A 19,124-nucleotide genomic window follows, 5' to 3' on the forward strand; every position below is an offset into this window, starting at 1 on the left:
AAGGCACTGCCTACGTAAATGAATTTAATATATCCCATAGAAATAAACATGAAACATTTATAGACACAGACAGACTTAATCCTACATATGGTCACATACACATGTATACATATGTATGTATATATTAGGGTATGACTACTGCAACTTTTGTTCAGCTCATATCAACAAAATTTAACCCAGAGACTAAACTATACTTTTCTAAAGGATTAAACTTCGCTGAATCCGAATCTGACATTAAAATTCTCTATTATATTAGGTTTTCGAGATATCGTGTCCAAAAATTTGAAATTAATAAATAAATATGACTTCGCTTTTTTGACAAAAAATGGATTTTGTAAATGAGGGGTTATATGGCGTTAATATGGTCCTATCCCTATAAATTTTGGTATAGGGATTTACGTCTACATCAGTTATTTATGGAGAATATCATCGTAGTATTAGTGTTTATAAGAGAATTTTGACCATCCAGTCATTTTCTGAAGCGGACTTTGTATGGGGGATAGAGTCAAATGAGGGCTGATCATTACGAAAATCAGCAGTAGACTTATATAAAACTAAGTTTTGCCGATTTTTGAAATAATACAAGAACATTCAAAATATATTTATGAGCTCAGGGGATATGGTTGTATACAGGCTATACGAAATAATGGACCGATTTTAACATTGGGTCAAAAGATCAGTATGTGCCAAATTTCATCAAATTATCTTGAAAATTGCGGTCTGTAGAGTGCGCACAAGATTTACATGGACACACAGACGGGCGAGCGAGGACAGACGGACATATCTAAATCGACTCAGAAGGTGATGATGATGCGATTGGTATACCTTAAGGTGGGTGTAGGACTAATATTTTTGGTTGTTATATACATCGGCACAAATGCATAAAACCCTCCCAACTATAGAGGTGTAGGATATAAATACTCAAAAATAACTGAGAATACTATCAGCAAGAAGAAAAGCAAAGCATACAAAAACCAAATAATGCTTCATTGCTTACTGACAGTTGGCTAAAGCAATGACAAAGAGTAATGATGATAAAATTACATTGAAGAAGCTCGTAGACTTCGATCTATGTTAATAAAAAGTAAATTAAACTCAACTCAAATCTGATAGTTTAATAAAATTATAGAAAAAGTATGAGTCTTTCGTAATTTTTAGAATACTTTAGAATGAAAATTATACAGTTGTTAACAACAATTTATAACCAAATGATGTTTACTCTTAGGAATTTCCACATAGCAGTAATTCGTAAAATTATCCTCCCTAATGTTTTTAAACAAAATATGAAAAATATCTATGAATGTATCTACTACCTACGCAGGATACAAAAATTGTTATATCCATTTGTTACGGTATTATTTACACTAGACTGCATTTTAAGTAAAAATTTTATTAAATTTTTGCAATATTCTTTTTTTTTTTTGTTTTTAATTTTTCTCTCAATTTAAATTTGTTTGTTTGACTGAATAAGTATACTCGAGTGTTCGTGTGTATGTTTTATAAGGAAGTATTACTGCCAAATAGAAAAATATATATGTACATATAGAAACTGATTGCTCGATTCATTTTACTTTAGAAAAGATATTATTTTGTGTATTTATAACATGATTTCAGTTTCATTTTAAATTCTTTTTTTTTTTAATGTATTTGTTTTTCCAGATTTTTTTCTATATCATTTTATTGTTCATTCTATTGTCCATAGTATTTGTGTGTTTAAAAAATAATTTTTGATTTTTGTGAATTTAAAATACCTAAGAGTCGTCCTGTCACAGTTTGCCTGCTGTGTATGTGTGTCTGAGCTTAATTTCATTTTATTTTTGGCAAGCATAAAAGATAAAATTTGTTAAAACAATTTGAATTGAATTTCCTTTAAAAAACATACACATACAAACATACACATTAAATGATATAATGGTCTTTGATAGTTTGAGTTTTAGTTAGTTTCTGGCAAAATATTGTGTGTATGAGAGTATTTAAATCGTATTATATTTCATTTTGTCCAGTTATCTAGTTATTTAGATTTGTTTTTATACATTTGAAGTCTCTATTGTTTAAAGGATTTGTTTTCTTTGTTTTTTTTCTGTTAAAATCTTTGAAATAGAAACAACATTGTTGCCAAAATAATTGTCATTTTTAATGTTACACCCGGAGAAAAAAATAGGTTTGAACATGATAACAATTAACAAGAAATTCAATGATACAGTGGACGTCCAATAGTACGTATACTCTTTATTACGAATGTCCAATAATACGAATGGCAAAATTGTTGCATTGTCAACTCTATAGTACGAATAAAGTCACAATTTTTCTGTTCGATAGTACGAATAACGCATTTTTTATGGGAATTTTGGTTTTATTCACGTATGAATGAAGTTTTTATTATGTTTTTATTTTATTATTTCGGTATCATTCACCTTAAGCTCAGTAATTTTAAAGATTTTTTGGATTTATTACAAGTGTTTTGTATTTTTAAAAATCCTATACACACAATTTACTGCATGTATATTTACAAATCAACAATTGTTTAGTGTTATTAATTTATTTTATTGGAATTTTGTTGACCCAAGAGAAGAAATTAAATTGGATGATAACGCCAATGAGGAAAGTATTTTATTATTTCCCGACAATAACTCTGCTGAGAACAATATTGAAGCCTCAAAAGCGCTGTTATTGAAAAAGCCGTAAGAATCATTTTACAATGTAATAAACATCGATGTTAAATGATGGATTTTTTAATAAGTAAAATGATATTTATATACATATGTATGTATGAACTGTTAATTTTGAAAGTAGTGTGACTCCACATTCCAAACAATGGGTTTAAGGATAACTATTCTAATTTTTAAGAGAAAATTATAAATTAGAGAATTGTGGTATATTCCATTCAAGTTTCTAATAAAAGTTTTATGTAATCTGAACATTTTAATACATTTTAGAACACATATGTAAATTGCAAATTGTCTTTGGCACACATCTTTTAAAAAACATTAAAATTTAAAACCTTCTACATATTTCTCATTTCAACCATTGGACTCACGATACTTTCAAAATTAACAATTCATATACGTAAATATGTCCCTTTTATGCCTGTTTATATACAAGAAATTTATTTAAAACAATACACATTTATTATATTTTGTTCCGTTATGTAATTTTCCATGAAAAATAAAACAAAAATAAATAAAATCCAATATTTTATGTGTATTATTTTAATTTAAACATACAAAATGTGTTGTTCAATAATACGAATTTTTCGGTATTACGAAAGGGCCTGACACTATATAATTCGTACTAGTGGACGTCCACTGTATAAGGTTATTTTTCAATATAAAAGTGTTTTAACGAAGTTATAAGCGATTTAAGTTTTATCAAGTTTTGTGACCAAAAACCCGATTTTTTGAGGAGAATATAAGTGCTCACAAAATAAGTGTATTTTTTAATTTAAATGTGTTATAACGAAGTTATAAGCAATTTTTGTTTTATCAGATTTTTCGAACAAATTAATCGATTACCTTTAAGAATTCCAACCGCAAGTTTAATAAAACTATAGGTATTTTACATAATACTTTTTATAAATTATTAACGCCCTCAACGTTTCCCGTTTTATTTACTTTATTTGAAGTATGGGCAACTCTACTGCCTATTTGCTGTTAACTGAAAACAACAAAAACACTTGTTGCGAAAATACAAACACGTGACACTAATTTCTTTATTTCTGTTTCCACTCTTGTTTCTTAAAAACAACAACAACATTAAATGCATATTAGGCCACCCATAACCCACATACACACAAACTTCTGCATGAAAAAAACAATAACAACAATAGGCAAACACTACAAATCAACAGTAATGGAAACGATAGCAAATGCACTTTAATTTGGGACATTTTTTTCTACATTAATTAATTTTAATAAAAATTTGATTTAACACGTAATTTTTAGAATTTCAAATAGATTTTGTATTAGTTTACTATATTAGGATTGATATTTTAAGGATGTGATAAGATTTACAACACTTTTACTTTAATTAAAATGCACTTAAAGACGGACGATAATTTTAACGTGTGATTTTAGTGGCGAACGCAGTAGAACTAAACTACTTTGTCAGTACGGCAGAGTTGCCAGTGAAAGGGGATTTTTGTTAGGTAAAAGGATATACATATGTATAAGTAGTTAATATTTGTAGGATTGTTGCGTTAAATGGGAGTTTATAAGAGAAAAGGAAATCGTTACTTTTAAGACTCTTTCTTAGTTTTATCCAAATCCAAATATCGACTTTTAGGAGAAAATATATGGATTACAAAATAAACGTATTTTTCAATTTAAACGTGTTTTAACGAAGTTATAGGCGATTGTAGTTTTGTAAGGGTTTGGACCAAAAAAAAAACGATTTTTGGAGGAAGATAAGAGTAATCACAATATAAGCTTATTTTTCAATTTAAACGCGTTTTAACGAAGTTATAAGCAATTTTAGTTTTATCAAGAATTCCCCCCGCAAGTTTTATAAACTATATTTTATATAGTTTATATTTCTATATATTACACAGGCCAACGATGAAAAAACTTTTTAAATAATTATCACTAATCCCACTGCTATTTGGTGTTCTGATTACGGATATGAAAATAGGAAAATTGTATCACCCACCAATTTTCCACATTTTCATCTTTTAGTCCTTCTGACTGTATACCTGAGTCCCAAAAATAAAATTCTATAATTTTACAGAAGTTGCAAATAGTGGCCGTCTGTCTCTGTCTCTAGACTTATACTTTTTATTGTAGAAATGCATTCAGGAAAAATTTAGCGGCATGAAGGGGAAAACGATTTTTACAAACAATTTTGGCACTAAATTTATATTTTTGGATTTTAATAGCAAATAATTGTAATATGTATGCAGTTATTGTTTCAATAAGATATAAAACACAAAAATTGGTCTAAAATTGTAAAAGTTATTACAAATTTCTCCTATCATTTAGTGTCAATGATCAGATAGTGTCAGAAATGAGAATATTTAAAGAAAATTAACAAATTTTAGGGAAATATTGTAATAATACCTTGTCATTCCATTAAATATATTCGTATTATCTTAAATTTGAGTTTTTATCCTCATTATATAGCGAAAACCGTATTTGGAGTTTAGTCATAAGGAAACTCTTCAGACGGCAATATTTGGGGTATAGTCATAAGTGGAAAACTCTTCAGACGGCAATTTCAAAACTCCAGTTTCAAACTTTTGGCAATTTTGTTAAGCAAATTTTCAAATTTTGACAAAATCTCCATGTGATTTATAAACAATAAAGCTGGGAATAAAATAGTAAAGAAATTAAGTCGATATCTTTCACATATAGGCGATACATGCGATTTGAATTTTGGAGAAAACTATTTTTTGTTAAAATTTTTGGAAAACAGTCTTTATTCTTTACTGATAAGCATTTTATATACAACTTTTTTCATAACAATTCAAGATAATACGAAATACACATCTGAATTTTTAGTAAAATCGAATAATGTTAACCCATAAACTGTGATGGTCAAACTCAAGCTATGCAATATTGGGAAATTTTCTTGAAACAATAGTGAAATATTATTTTGCTTTCAACCGATTTTAATGAAACCTAGGAAAAATATGTAATGACGATCCGTATTTATAATAACACCGAAAAAAATTACATTAACCCTTAAACGTAAATATGTATATATTAATAATTATATAAAATGTCCGTAATATCCCAGCAAAAAAGTGTGGAAAAAGATGTATTATTTTAATTACAAAGTGCTTCAAATTTGGGTGAAAAACCTACGAATTTTACATTAGCGTGTCATTGGAAGAATGTTGTTCATTTTTGACAACTTTGAACTACATCTAATCTTATTTTTAGAAGCAGTAAAAATCCGATATTTGGATGTCAAAAATTAACCACAAATTTCATTGTGTGTTATTTGTAGTGACTTTTCTACATCTCTTTCCTCCCTTTTAACTGGGTTTTTATTTTCATTTTTAGATGTAATAAAGATGTCGTTTGTAAAGTATGACATCAATTATTTTTTGCTGGGATATGCTATTTTGGGAGAAAATTATGGATGATAGAAAAAACAGATGTCAGAAAATAGTCGAATTGGTTTCAAAAGTTTTTACAAACCCGGACCGTTTCCCGTTTTATTTATTTGATTTAAAACATGGGTGAAGGTGAAGTCATTTCATCAGCTGATTGTTTTTTTTTTTTTTTTTTTTTGTCCATGGAAATTTAGCCCGACGCTGTCAATTTCTATATAAAAAATTCCCTCTCAAAACCGACGCAGACAAACCCCATATATAAAAAAATTAATGAATTTGCCGCAAAATGAAATGACTTCACCTTATAATATATTCACCTGTTGCCAAAATATAAACATGTGACTTTATTGTTTTTGCTAGTTTTTGCTTAAAAAACAACAACACACAGCAAATATATATACATACATATATCTTATAATAATGGTTAATTATAACACATATTTTAAATCCATCCCTATTAATTGTTAAATGAGACCTTTTCGTAATTTTCCTTATAACCGTTACATCCCTGGTTTTAACGAAGTTAGATTTTTGTTTTATCAGATTTTTCGTACAAAAAAAATCGATTACCTTTATGAATTCCAACCGCAAGTTTAATAAAACTATATTTTAAATAATAATTTTAGTAAATTATTAACGCCCGAACTGTTTCCCGTTTTATTAATATATTTATGATATGAGCAACTCTACTACCCATTAGCTATTAACTGCAAACAACAAAAACACTTGTTGCCAAAATATAAACACGTGACTTTATTTTCGTTATTTATCTGCTTCTACTATTGAGATTTTACAATTTTTTCTTAAAAACAACAACAACACACAGCATAGTTTTAATGCACGTCAGGCAACCCATACCCCACATACACACAAACTTTTGCATGAAGGGTTTTGCATAGAAAAAACAATAACATCAATAAGCAAACACTGCAAAACAACAAAAAAAGGAGCAATAGCAAACAGTCTTTAGTTTAGGACTTTTTTTCTACAATAATTAATTTTAATAAAAACCTGATTTTAACACTTAATTTTTAGAATTTTAAATAATTATTTTATTATATAACTTTTTTAAGATTGATATTTTAATGAGTTTATAAGATTTACAACACTTTTACTTTAATTAAAATGAACTTAAAGACGGACGACAATTTTAACGTGTGATTTTAGTGACGAACTCGGTAGAACTAAACTACTTCGTCACAAAGGCAGAGTTGCCAGTGATAAGGGAGACTTGTTGAATAAAAGGATATATATATATATAAAGTATATAAAAGAATATGAGTGATCACAAAATAAGTTTATGTATATTTCAATTTAAACGAGTTTTAACGAAGTTATAAGGGATTTTAGTCTTATCAAGTTTTGTGACCAAAATATCGATTTTTGGAGGAAAATCTGAGTGATCACAATACAGTGGACGTCCAATAGTACGTATACTCTTTATTACGAATGTCCAATAATACGAATGGCAAAATTGTTGCATTGTCAACTCTATAGTACGAATAAAGTCACAATTTTTCTGTTCGATAGTACGAATAACGCATTTTTTATGGGAATTTTGGTTTTATTCACGTATGAATGAAGTTTTTATTATGTTTTTATTTTATTATTTCGGTATCATTCACCTTAAGCTCAGTAATTTTAAAGATTTTTTGGATTTATTACAAGTGTTTTGTATTTTTAAAAATCCTATACACACAATTTACTGCATGTATATTTACAAATCAACAATTGTTTAGTGTTATTAATTTATTTTATTGGAATTTTGTTGACCCAAGAGAAGAAATTAAATTGGATGATAACGCCAATGAGGAAAGTATTTTATTATTTCCCGACAATAACTCTGCTGAGAACAATATTGAAGCCTCAAAAGCGCTGTTATTGAAAAAGCCGTAAGAATCATTTTACAATGTAATAAACATCGATGTTAAATGATGGATTTTTTAATAAGTAAAATGATATTTATATACATATGTATGTATGAACTGTTAATTTTGAAAGTAGTGTGACTCCACATTCCAAACAATGGGTTTAAGGATAACTATTCTAATTTTTAAGAGAAAATTATAAATTAGAGAATTGTGGTATATTCCATTCAAGTTTCTAATAAAAGTTTTATGTAATCTGAACATTTTAATACATTTTAGAACACATATGTAAATTGCAAATTGTCTTTGGCACACATCTTTTAAAAAACATTAAAATTTAAAACCTTCTACATATTTCTCATTTCAACCATTGGACTCACGATACTTTCAAAATTAACAATTCATATACGTAAATATGTCCCTTTTATGCCTGTTTATATACAAGAAATTTATTTAAAACAATACACATTTATTATATTTTGTTCCGTTATGTAATTTTCCATGAAAAATAAAACAAAAATAAATAAAATCCAATATTTTATGTGTATTATTTTAATTTAAACATACAAAATGTGTTGTTCAATAATACGAATTTTTCGGTATTACGAAAGGGCCTGACACTATATAATTCGTACTAGTGGACGTCCACTGTATTAATATATTATTTTAAGATTTCACAAACGTATAAATAAGAATTGATTCCATTTAATATTTCAAGTCATTATTCCCTTATTTTTTTTTCTAAGTGTAGTTTGGTTTTATTGTTAGGACCCTAATGTTAATGGGGTGTAAGATTTGTTACAAATCCCTTAAGATTGTTTTCTTTTTTTTTCAAAAAAAAAATTGTAAATTAAAATTCTTAATCACAAGCCATTACTTTTGGTTAAAAGGCGTAAAATTTGTATTTTTATTAAAACTTACACATACAGCTCCAATTATTTAGTTTTACACACAGTTGCACTTTTATACTTTAGCTTAATTTCAACTAAAAGTGTGTGTAAATATTGTACTTTATTTTTTAAATAAGAAATTTAAAAAATGGTAACAATTCAAACACATTCGTTTGAGGCTTTTCCATTTCATTTGTATTTTTTATTATTGTTTGTCAAAGAAAAAGGATAATCACCCAAAACTACCCTGAGGATGTATTTAGCCCAAAACACAACAAAAATCTAAACACGTGCACTGCGGATTTCTTCATCATTTACTAGAGTCTTCAAACCAGAAACAAACAAAAAAAAAAAAACATTTTAAATTCGATCATCCTTTCTTTTAAAGTCATTTATTCCTGTTAGATTCACTCTAACAGGGGTGGAAAAAGTTTTTAAATGTTTGGTTATGGTTAAAAAAAAATCTGTTTCGCAAACACATGCAAGTTTACATTTACAATATTTCAACACACACACACGAATTTCTCACACATTTTAAAAAAAATATGTAACTTTACAGGGGGTTTTCTACAAATTACCGCATAAATGGCCTGAATGTAAAATAAAAATCAAGTAAATGCGCTTTTTATGCATAATAAAAATCCATTCCCCGTATTAGAATAAGGATTATGGTGCTTTTGTCTGACAAAGGATACCATTACCTTTCCTCTTACCGTTTAGTTTAGTTTCAGTCTTTGTTGTTTGTTGCTGCTGCTGCCACTGCTACTGCTTGCAATTAATACATTTTATTTCAGCACCCTTCTTGCAACGGTCTTTTTTGTCATACATCTCTTTGTTGTTTTGTGACATTATGGCTTTTTTTGTTTGACAAAGAGTTGATGTTGCAACCGCTTTTGTTTTTTTTTAGTATCACATGCCCTGACATGTCATGTTTTGCCGTTAAGGGATATTTTGCCTTTCAGGTCTAAGCTTAACACTAAAATAAAAAAAAAATCCTTTAACCAGGAACAAGTAGTTTATCCAGTTGTCTTTCGTTTTGAATGGGCGTGTAAAATTGCCAGACAAATGTTAATTTTTTTTATGGAAATTAGACATTTTTGTAATTTTTCAAATTTGTTTTAAAATGTTTTATTTGATTTTTTTTCAACTGTTAAGCATTTAAATTATGTGCTAGCAGCATCCCTTAAATATTTTAAAACACTTTTTTCAGAGCCATTTTAAAATTTATCTAGGAAAAAACTGTAGTTTTTAATTAAAAAATATTTGTTTGCTATGGAATTAAATGAAAACCCTTAACTGCTCGTTTTTATTATTATATGTAGAAATTATTATAGAAAAGTCCTTAAGGAGGATTGTGGCAGCTATTATATTCCAAATTTAAAGGCGTTTCAAAAAGATGATTTTAAGCACATATTTAAATTTGTGCTGTGTCATTAATATTCCAAAATATGCATTTTTTATCTTTATTTTACAATTTTAAAACTTAAGAGGATTATAATAATCAACTCATAGAAAATGGTCCCGAAGGTCCTGAAATCTCTTGCTGTAGAATTAATAAATAAATAAATTTTTTTTACAATGTAAGAAATTTTAACGTTTTTTTCCTGTTTTTTTATATCTTTATAATAAGAAATAAAACGATAAGATAGGACTATAGAATATTGTCATAAATAACTTCTTAATTGCACAATTGAATTGAATGAAAATGTTTGCCTATAATGTTAAAATTATCCTAAAAACGGTTATCAAACTAATGTGGAAGTATTAATGTCTGATCCATTCAAATGTTCTATAATAATGATCGTCAACTATAACCTCCAAGAGGAATAAAAGCTTTTTTTAGTGAAAAAAGTCTATTCTCTCTTTTTGAAACAATTTTAAGCTTATTCTCTTTTTAAAAATGTTGAATACCGATCCCCGTTCTACAATATAATTTCAATTAGTGAAAAATAGAATAGTTCTTATTTATTAACTACAATTTTTAATTTATTATTTTTGAATGTCCCTTCAGAACCCCTACACTCTTTAGAGGGTTAATTAACATATACAATATTTGTGATTATTTATTTCTCATTTGTAATTAAATGCATAAAATTTCAATTTCATTGGTAAATATTTTTTTATTGTTTAGAATGAAAACACCACAAAAAAGTAAATTGCAAAATGTATATACACTAGCTATACCCAGTGTGCTTTGCAACCCTCAAAACAATATAAATAAAAACGTCACTTTATGATGTTTTTGATTCTAGCTCTAATATTTTTCCAGATGTACGATTTTTGTATTTGCTTCATGCAAGAGATGCCTCGCCAACTATTGAAAGTTTTCCAAGCTGTAATTTGGATTTTAATGTAATCTATGAAAAATCTGAATAATCTAATAGTATCCCAGATATATATGAGAGGCTTCAAGCCCCTTTAATGAAAGTCTGCCCACTTTTCCTAAAAATATTCATCCATCTGAATTAAAATTCTTCGTGCAAAATTTCAAGATTTTAGCTTCTATAGTTTCCTGATAAACTAAATTTTGTATATAATCTATATGGGAGGTTTCACTCCCCAATTTCCCAAGTCCTCTAAATTATTAGATATACGATTTTTGGTATTTAATTAATGTGGGAGGTTCCGAGCCCCTTAATTAAAGTCCGTTCATTTTCGATATGTTCACATGAACGTTAGAGTTATTCGTGCAAAATTTAAAGATTCTAGCTCTAATAGCTTCCAAAATAAACGAATTTTTTTATTTAATTTATATGGGAGGTCCACCCATTTGGTTCATAAATACTCATATTGACAGTAAAGTGGTTTCGACAATAATAGAGAACTCTAACTGTTTTTTCTCAGATATACTAATTTAAGATTGTCTTTATTTGGGAGGTGCCACGTCCACTACAGCTAGTACATCCATACTATCCTCATATATTTATGTGGATGTCAAAGATGTCCATACAAAATTTAAAGACTCTAGTTGTTGCATTCTCTGATATATGAGACTTTTAATATTTATTTTGTATGTGGGCGTGGCACCTCGCCCACTTGAAATTTAATAGCCTATAGTTCCTTCCATACTGGAAGACACTGTGAAAATTTAGGGAAAATGTGTCTAGCCGTTTAGCAGTCTATTAAGTCCAAACAAACATACAAACACACATTCATTTTTATATATATAGATATACTCATACCTACATTAAATATAATATATATTTTCATGATGAATTATTTTACAATTTGTCATCATTTTGTGGAGAAAAATAAAACATACACTCAACTTTTCAATGATTTGAAATTAACAATAAAATCTCATTTGAAATTCGTATTAAAAATAAATTTAAAGTCAAGTATAAATAAAACAAATAGGTTTTTTTAAATTGCAAATTAATGTTTAAAATTCTGATTTTAATTAGCAGTGTTCACAGTTTTTGGTATTAAAAAATAAAACCACAATGGGATCGATTGTGTGATCAAAATTATATTTTAACTTAGTACATTGCTTTAAAACTTGACATGCAAAGAGAGGAAATGTCAGCCTTTAAGTCTTTATACATAATTTTTTCCAGAATTACTAAATAGCAATGCAATGTTTTATTTAATACATACTTTATGTCTTCTTAAAATATGTTTGTGGTAACAAAATTTTGTTGTAATAACAAAATTCTTTATAAACGGAAAATACCTTTTGTTGTTTAGATCATCATTTTGTAATGGAGAATTAATAGAATTAACACAATTAACCAAATAATTGTGATAATATTGTGAGGGCAATCGTCATTATATTAGAAACATATCAACCTAATTTTAGTTACTACAATTAAAAATTAAATTAGTTGACTTTGAAAAAATTAGTTGGGACAACTAAACAGTTTGTTTGTTTTCAAAAATAGTCTGGAATATTTAAAATTATTAAAAATTAATTGAAATATCTTTGTATTTTAATAATATTAATTAAATTTGTTTCTGTTTTCTTTTAGGTAAGTGCAATAACTGTAAAAAAACTTTTTATAACCATTTAAAATGTAAGTACAAAAACAACTCTTAGTTTTAGTTTACAAATTGAAAGTTTTTGAAATTCGATAAAACCAATGGAAAACTTCGAAAGTTACAGAACACAGGTACAGTGTGTAGACTACTTACGTGAGAAGAAAAACGAATCATTAAACTCGAATCAATTCTTATTTTTTACAAACACTCTTGTGTTCGCTTGGACACTTCTTCACTAGTAATTTCAATATCTTCACTAGTAATTTCAATATCTGCCTAAAACGTTCTATTGACTAATACGCAAAGACATACCCCTGTTTAACTTATCAAATTAATGTCTAGTAATTAGGTTAAGTTAGTGCGTAATTCTAGTGGTTATTTTTAGATTTTTCATCAGAATTATATATGCGTTAAAGAGGGTAACTTTGATGCTTCAAACTAATCTCCATTTAGTAAGCAAAATCTATAGCAACTTGTTTTGTTTGATTTGAGTTAGTTTTTTTTCAAATTGAACAATAAAAGAAACATTTTGTAGAACACTTGTGTTTCTTGTCTAATAATAAATAATGATGAATTTTCATTGCAGGAAACAACTTTTGTTTGTTAAATTTCCAACTGAAATACAAAAGTTAATCAAGCGTAACAACGTTTTGTGTATTTAAAAGTTATAAATAGAGAAAAACAAATAAAATCGTAATAAAATAAAATTGATTTGTTTGAACATGTTTTTTTTTTACTTTTTTTTGGTTCAAAAGTGGTTGGCTGTAGGATTTTTGCAACTATTTACACTCACACTGAGTTGTAACAAGTGTTTAAATTGAAAAAGGAAGCTATAAAAATTGGAAAAAACACAGACAACACAGAAAAATAAGTTCACCCTCTTTCCTAGACTCAAGTACTTACTAAATGTCAGTTTTGTTACCCTAATCGAAATGTTAAAGTCAATCAGCCAAAGAGATACTGAATCCGTAGTAAACTGTACAATTGACCAAATGTAATGAAATCAAATCAAATAAAATATTAAATAAATAACTGTGTGTAGCTTAGAACAGTGGTTGGCATCTATAGCCAGCAGGGGCTGAGAGTAAATAGTAATTTTTGATAAAAAGCAAAAATGTTAATATAAATTATAAAAAATACAGGAAATTCAAGACAAAAAAATTTTTAGCTTTAAGTTTCAAAGTCAATTTGTTTTCCTCTTTATGTTGAACCCTTAGCTTGAAATAACTACTTCCACTAGGAATCCCCATAATGGTAGTAAAACTACAATAAAAAGAAACTACTTAAATACAAAATTTGAAACACTTGTTACTATTGGAACTAAATAGTGTTAAATTTATCAATTAAATAACAATCAATAGATAAAATTCATAGATTTTGCACAACTTAAATTACAGCTGGAGTTTTGCTTAAATAAGGGGAAAAATAGGGTGAGGGTTTTGTAGAAGAAAAAAACGAAAACGAAAATCATGACCATTTAATATTAATTGTTGTAATCACACGTTATTCTTATCCTGATTTTATATTTGAACTAAATCTAGAAAAAAATACACACGCACACACCAAAAATAGATAAAATACCATTAAAAAAATATAGAAAAAAGTTAAACAAAAGACATTAATTGACAGTTATTGATTTAACTTGGTGTCATTTAGCTTTTATTGTTGTTGTTTCTGCCGTTGCAAAGGAATTTGGCTAAAAGACAAAGTAATTTAAGTTGAAAGTTTATCTATAGCAACATAAATTTAACAATTTTAAAGCTTCCACGTTTATGGATTTTCATTTAAACTTTATTTTCTCTTTGCCAATCAACTAACCAACAAAAAGTCTATACTTTATAGTGACTTTTAGGTTTAAAGTCATCAATAAACCAACAAACTTTGGCAAGAAAACTTTGAAATTAAACATAAATACTCTGAACTTGAAGGAAAACATTATTTAATTCCTGGAAATGTGTGCTGGGACTTTTTACTTACGTATATGTTTAAGTTTACAGGCGTTAATAACATTTAAAATTTATTATAGTCTACTTTTAGGCCGTAATAACACTTTAAAATTTATGAAGCCGGTTTTTTTTCTGGCTTTTTTTTAGTTTTTCTATACTTAATGGCATAGGACCATAAAAAGTTACTTGCTAGTTGTGAATACAGGAGTAACACATACATATTTTTTCTAAAAATATAATTTTGAGTTGAAATAAGAAACAAAATACCTTTATGGCCTTAAAGGTTTCTTTTATTTGAGTTGTTATATTGCTTTTTTGGTTGAAATAAGAAAGCTTTCAAGTTATATTGTGTAAAGTACCATTCGAGTTTAAGGTTAAACGTTAAGCAATTTGAATAATAAGGAATTTTTCTTTTAAGCCCGGAAGTATGCTACAAATTATAAGAAGTGTACTTTGTTGATCAGCTGCTGATAAGAAGATATTTAAGAAAAATGGGATCCCCGTTAGGTTATTGGTTAGTGTTCTAGTTTAAAGGTCGTGGGTTCGATTCCCACCTTAGACATTGGTAAAGCAGTGCACAACAGGCCCTATAGAGGCCTAGGTGTATTTATTTCGATTTGATATACATTCTCCTTTCAAACTAACATAAAAAATTAATTCTTGCAACTTTTAATACTTCTAGAGTATGAAAATCAAAACTTTACACAATTCTCGCGAAAAGACTCTATTTGTCTTTAAGCTTAGACAATTTATCAGATTATATGTTCAAGAGAAAAACACTTTTTTATTAATAAAAATTTCTTGATTTCAATTTCCTCAATTGAAATAAACCACCTTTCAAGGTTAAGCTAACAATGCCGACATTAAGAAATTAAAAGTTACAAATATTTTTTAAAACCATAAACTTCTTGGCCAATTGTCCTCATTTCACGGTGCACAGAACACAAACGAAGAAAATTAAAAGTGTAAAACTGTCAATCATCGTGTTTGTTGCTAAACATTCCCATTTTCAGTGTCAACTTGTTAAAATAGCCATGATCAAGAAGAAAACGAAAGGGAGGTGGGTGTAACAGAAGAATGGGTGATTTCATATAACACCCAGTATTAACAACAGTTTAAAAACAAACTTCTCTTACCAAAATTTCATACAAAAGAAAATTCTAAATGATTTTGTTTGTTTTTTCCCCCGTCTATATATGTACGTTAACAAGGATACATGGGGATGTTGAACGAAGAAAAAAAAAAAAACACAACTAAACATGTCTTTAGATTTTATTTTTCATTTTCTTTCCTTTTTACGGTATTTGACATGTATTTAAAGGTTACAACGACAACAACAACAAAAGCAACAACTTGAGAAAAATATTAGTTCTCTTTGTTAATGTTATTTAAAATTCATTAAATGATTTCTGTTGTATTTAAGTTTCTTTTTTAAAGTTTCTTCAAATATCACAGGACATATTTACAAGAAAAAAATCTAAAGTGTACTTAAGCTCATTATTTAGTTGATTGTCAAATATGTTTTTCAAAACTTTTCAAGTGTAAATTTAAGCGAATTTTTCAATTCAGTACTTGTTTGCAAAATCAGCTTAACAGATGTTGTGAGAAAAAAATCAAAAATTCAAACAGAAATTTAAATTTTTACAGAATTTATATCAATGGTGAAAGGTTAATACCAGATAACTAACTTCTTTTTTCAATTGTGTTATAAAGTTAAGTAAATGAGTTTTTTTAAGTGGTGATAAAGTAAGGGAAATATTTGAGTTACTGGATATCAACATTTCATCATGTTTAGTTAATTTATTTTATTTATTTTAAAGACAGCTAGTTAAAATAAAGCCACAATCAAACAATTTTTGTAGTAACAATTTCCTGGTAATAAATATTTTTCTATTTTTCCAAACAAAAACCACTTAAAAGTTTCTTTAAACTCAGGAAGTTAGAAAGTCAAGCAATTTCTCTGGTATTTTCTCCATTTCATATTGTTGTTGGGACTTTAATAAATATTTATGTTATTGACATCACAAAGGACCTTTGCAACAAAAAAACGAAAAAAAAAAAAAACAGAAAAGTAGTGATGTTTATAAAATATTGAAAACAACAACAACAACTACCATCCTCCTGTCTAATGTATAACATTTCGTTAAAAAATTTCTTTTTACCTTTTTTTTTTTTGTTTTTGCTCAATATACTTATGTGTCCTTTTGCTAAACCGTGCTGCTCTTAAACAACAACATGTTGTTAGATCTTAATATTGTTGTTGCTTTTATTTTACTGTCTAAACTGTCGTAGATGTCAAATGAATATAACAACAACTTCGAGAACAACAAAAAAAAAAAAAAAAAAAAAAAAATAAGTGTCCTTCCTCTACTTTACTAAAAAACATTTTTTTCTACATCATTTTTAATATTAAACATTTTTTCTTTAACTGATTGGTTTTCCTAAATTTTTGTCTTGTTTCCTTTTTTTTAGTGTCTTTCTATCTAAAAGAACAAACAATTTTCTTTTATTTATTTATTATTTTTTTTCAATGTCATCGTTTATCAAATTGTTGTTAAAGTATACAAAAATACCCAAAAAAAAAAAAAAACTGTAACAACCTAGAGAAAGGAGAATGACACATCAAAATAAATTCCTAAAAAAATAGCAAAAAAATGGAATAACATTTTTTTTGCAACATAAAAGATACCAGATACTAAAAATGTAATAAAAGAAATTTTAATTTCTCAAGACACATGGTGTCATCTCAAATGATCAAAATTGTAAAGTAATTAATTAAGTATCATTTTATTTTGGGGTGTTGTTTAAAAAAAAAGCACACACACACATACATACATACACCCACTAAAAATAAGTAAAAATAATATTAATTTGCTTAAAATCTAGAATTTCATGTTTTAAGTAAAAGTGTAGGAGAGTATTAAGCTAAAATTAATGTTTTATTATTGGAAATATTTTACACCTGTATGGGATGGTTGGGTTTCTGCAGGTTTAGTTAACGCACATAAGTTATGGAATTTTCCACTCATTTAAAATGACTTGAAGTATTTATTTTTAAACAAGTCATGGTATATTATATTACTTCCTTTTTTAATAGAAATATTTCTACATACAGGAAATATTGCATATTTTTAGTTATTATATTTTTAGCCGCAAAGTAATATATTTGCAATATATTTATTTTAAATTTACTTGATCATTGCTTAGTTGTCTAACAGCTGGTAGGAGATTAAAAATTGTTTTATGATTTAAAGTAAATGTAAGAGAATGTTAATATTTATTCAAATTTAATTTTTACGAATGGATGCTTATTTTGAAAATTGATGAAGATGGAGATTTTAATATGTCCGACCGTCCGACATTCAATATTAAACAAGAACCAGGTGATATACATAAATCTGAATCTAGAGATTAAATGGAGCAAAACTGCGTTCACAATTTTTGTTATTTCGTGATCCTGTTTTCTTTTAAAAAGGACTTCAAAATATTAAAGCAGTACATTTTTAAAAAAATATTTTAAAATACTTCTGCTTGTCCAACTATCCCAAATTTGGTTTCAAGTATTCGTCTAAGACCCATAAAAGTATATATATTCTTGGTCCTTATTGGATTCTAAGCCAAGTCCGTCTGTCTGTCCGTTGAAAACACGATAGAGTCCAAATAGAAGTAGCTAGCGAGCTGAAATTTTGCATAGATACTTTTAGTTGATGCAGTTTGTTTGGTATTGCAAATGGACAATATCGGTCCACGATTTCGCCTAGTCCCCATATAAGGCCCCCTTCAGAAAATGACTTAATCGCTCATAACTGTCAAAGAAAAGCATCAGTAGCGTTGAAATGCGGCACAAACATGTTTTATGGGAACTTAAATTTCTTTGTAAAATTTTATAGGGTTAGGCCCATAATTGACCCTACCCCCTATATAAGGGCCCCTTCTGAAAATGACTTTAACGCTCATAACTGTCTAAAAGAAACATCTATAGCGGTGAAATTCGACAGGAACATCTTTTATAAGAAACTTAATATCTTTGTAGAATTTTATAAGGATCGGTCCATAATTGACCCTACCCCCATATAAGGCCCAATTCTGAAAATGACTTTAACGCTCATAACTGTCTAAAAGAAACATCTATAGCGGTGAAACATATTTAATAGGAACTTAAATCTCTTCGTAAAATTTTATAGGGATCGGTCCATAATAGACCCTACCCCCCATAAAAGGTCCTTTTCAGAAAATGGCTTTAATGCTCATATCAGAGCATTAAAGCCATGCATATATAGCAATAAAATTTGGCATAAAAAAGTTTAATAGGAACTTAAATCATTTTCATAAATTTTATGAGGATAGGTCCATAATTGACCCTACCCCCTTATAAGGTCCCTTTCAGAAA

General features: G+C 27.6%; 1 long non-coding RNA gene across 2 annotated transcripts in view; it reads left to right on the top strand.

The window, feature by feature from the left end:
• The window catches only part of LOC119616086, an 89,366-nt gene that overhangs the window by 39,457 nt on the left and 30,785 nt on the right, over positions 1-19,124 (top strand). The window contains exon 3 of one of the 2 annotated variants that reach the window (XR_005232503.1): positions 12,779-12,797. The exons of the other annotated variant lie outside the window; for it this stretch is intronic. This is a non-coding gene — a long non-coding RNA (uncharacterized LOC119616086). Of the gene's footprint in view, positions 1-12,778; positions 12,798-19,124 lie in introns of those variants that run through there. 2 annotated transcript variants of the gene reach the window in all.

Source organism: Lucilia sericata, unplaced genomic scaffold (assembly GCF_015586225.1).
Source record: "Lucilia sericata isolate MDLA Ls3-8-SP2 unplaced genomic scaffold, ASM1558622v1 Contig000056F_arrow, whole genome shotgun sequence".
NCBI lineage: Eukaryota > Metazoa > Arthropoda > Insecta > Diptera > Calliphoridae > Lucilia > Lucilia sericata.